The sequence below is a fragment of the Pocillopora verrucosa genome, chromosome 2, assembly GCF_036669915.1.
Source record: "Pocillopora verrucosa isolate sample1 chromosome 2, ASM3666991v2, whole genome shotgun sequence".
NCBI lineage: Eukaryota > Metazoa > Cnidaria > Anthozoa > Scleractinia > Pocilloporidae > Pocillopora > Pocillopora verrucosa.
The window spans coordinates 2,610,522-2,613,642 of NC_089313.1; the positions used below are offsets into that span (position 1 = coordinate 2,610,522).

A 3,121-nucleotide genomic window follows, 5' to 3' on the forward strand; every position below is an offset into this window, starting at 1 on the left:
AAGTTCGATTACCAACTGAGTTGTTCTTCAGTGCATCTCACCATAAGAAAACTGCGTTGTTCATGTTAAAAAACGCCCCTAAGTATTTAAGTCAATCGTCCTGTTAGACCACAATTTAGCTCTACTTTTACCTTAAACCTCTTACAAAAAAAGAGAAAAGAAAGATGTTCTTAACTGACTCTCAGCCTGGTTATATTCTTAGTATGTTCTTAAAATTTTGTTTAATCTCAGCCTGGACGTTCTTAAAAGAAAAAGAGTGTCTTCTCCCAAAACAACAGTCGTACAGTGACTTGATTCACCTCTCACGGAAATCCGTTGTCGAGTTTTGATCAAATATAAACAGTTGATATTCTCTGGGTTTTGATATGTTTCACACTGTCTTATTAATAGGGAGCCATTGTTCAAAGCGAAATCCAGTGCCTACTGGAGAAGCATTGAAGAGAAAAACCTATCACAAACTGTCTCTTTAAATTTGGCAGCGAAGGTTTTTTTTTTCACTTCATTCAACCGAAAGCTAGCTTCATGGAAGGAAAACAGAAGGAAAGTTCGTGGTCCGATATTCTACCACAGAGCAAAATAGAATCCCATTGTGAGAGACTGGGTCATGGACTAAGTTTATACGTTACAAACGTCCTGCATGTCGAAATGGTCGGCAATTTCGGAGGCATTGTGAGTGTAAATAGAAAAAGTTGGTAAGTTTTGAGCTAAATGAATAAAGGGGGTGAGTTTCTAAAGAAACTGTGGTGCTGCGTCGGTGGGAGAGTATAACAGTGTCATTAAGTATTATCAACTGAGTTGATAACGTAGATTGGCCATGGTAAAGAATTTAAACGGCTGATGTCTCGAGCGTTAGTCCTTCGTCAGAGCGAAACTTACACAGGCTCTTTTAACAAAATGCTCTGACGGCTTAATAGACACTCGAAAGTGTCGCTGATGGTAAGGTTCAGTTTTTCAAAAATGAGCGTCAGATTTCAATTTTGGATCGCAGATGAAATCGCTTGTTTAATGCATGAAGAATCCAGCTTACTTGGAAACGTTTGAATACTTGAGGAGGACAAGAAAGTTAGATGACTAAATTAAAAAGTAAATATTTAAATCATAAGTCTACTTTACTTTTCAATAAAATTTTCAATACGTGTTAATGGTTTTTTAACATTTAATGCAGTATTTACAATTGTTATTTTTTCCACTGCCTAGGTTAAATTAGATTCTCAGAGACAGCACTGTTAAGCTTCCCTGCTTCAACTTATCCTCATCATTTTCCTTTCACGACATTACAGGGGACGAACTCGTACAAAATCTGCGTCCTAAAAACAAACAAAACAAGATTATAAAACATACCTGTTTTTCTTCGTGTGTGTGGCCCTTAAGCCGCAGGTGGGCATGTAATCAAAGGAGGAGAGGGAGCCTGAGGGGGAGGGGCAGGGGCTTATACCTGGATTACACATCATTCAAAATAAGTAAGGAAAAACAAAAATAACAACAACAGAGTTATTGTTTATTTACCTCTAGAGCGATTCGACGGTTTTCTGTTTCATGTGGTTTATCACTTTTTCCTCTGGACAGCTTGATCATGGAGACGAAAATACATATTTTCACACAGTGTTGTAATCAAGCGAGCAACGCAAGTAAAGTAAAGTGTGATATGCATGATTTAAAATAATCAATCCAAAGATAATATGCATGTCGAATGAGGACCAAAAAAAACTTGCTGATTTGCTACTCGTATGCAAACGAACCCAGACCTCTCGATCCGGTATCCAGCACGCTTTCCATAAGACATCTAGGTTTCGCATATTTTTCCTCTTCAAAAGAAATTATTTTTAGTGCATGCAAGAGTGTGCGTGTAGGCGCGCGTGCCTGGGAGCGTGTGTGAGGGCGTGCGTGCACGTGAGTGTGCGTGTATTCTTCTGTCTGATTGCTCGACTCTCGTTCGTTCGTTTTTTGATCGTTCCTCGGTTCGTTTATTCGCAGGTAGTTCGTTTACATCCATTTACATTTGGAAAGAACCTTTTGCAGCCCTCTTGTTTTTCAGTGATGGAAATGAGGAGTTTAGTCACCAGGACAACGCGTCTCGGTCACCCTTTTTTTTTTTTTTACAAGTAATAATTTACCTTCCCAAAGAATCTTTTGCGTCCAACACAAAATGGTGGCTTGCAATCCCAAAAACATTCGGCTCGGCCCACTAAGCAAGCTAGGAATACAGCAGTTAGCAATAACATTTGTAGTTTGGTGTTCATCTGAAACACAACGGAGAAAATTCATGATCGGAGATTAAGTTTCTACTAATTATCTTGGATGTCTTGTATAAAGCAACTGAGCGAGTGAGCAAGTAAGAACGTGCAAAGTGTTTGACAAACGTTTCCTCGACAAAAATATTCAATTGAAATTCAGAATGATCAATTCGATCCTCCTAAATTCTTCAAATGTTTAAGTCATTTTTTCTTGAAGCCTTTCCAGTGTTCTGAGGGATACTGCTACTTACAGTTATTTATTAAGAACATTTCATATATTTAGAAATACTTGCCGCCACTTAGATCGAAGTCTCCTCCTAAACGAAATGTTAGTCCATTGTAAGTCTGCTCTAGCTCATTAGCCTTGACTAAGGAAGGTAAGGAATAAAAATTATTTCAAACTTACCTTTCCTGACTTGTAGAATTATCTTTTTCTCCAATGCTTAGGGCTCACTAAACTCAAGGAACACAAATACTGTTCCCTTCCTCTTCGACGGATCACGATTTGCACGTTTGCCAAACATGACAAAAAATCAAAATAGCCCTGTAAATATTTATACCCGAACTGAACGTATGGTTAAGAATGAAAGACAGTGTTAGCAATTGTAACAGTTTAATTTCCGATCTAAAATGTTTTTTCTCCGATTTCCGAAGTGAAATGTCTCATTCACCAGCTAATTTCCGTTTGTTGTTGCTCTAAGAGGAGATTTGCAAAGGCAACAGTTAACACAGTCATCTAACTACAATGAGTACACTTAATTAATTGTGACTGTACTATTTGCTCGGGAGACATACAGCTGCTTTAAGAAAAAGAATAGTAATAATCTATATCCGAGTACTTCAGTTTTCAACTGGTTTTGTCGTCGTTTTCTTTTTTTTTTTTTAAG

General features: G+C 37.8%; 1 long non-coding RNA gene across 1 annotated transcript; it reads right to left on the reverse strand.

Annotated features, from left to right (window-relative positions):
* LOC131771026 (uncharacterized) lies at positions 1–2,768 on the reverse strand. Its single transcript, XR_009339152.2, has 4 exons — positions 2,641–2,768; positions 2,115–2,240; positions 1,507–1,566; positions 1–1,307 (listed from the first exon to the last, which is right to left on the reverse strand). It is a non-coding gene; the product is annotated as an uncharacterized lncRNA (long non-coding RNA).
* Positions 2,769–3,121: the final 353 nt, after the last annotated feature.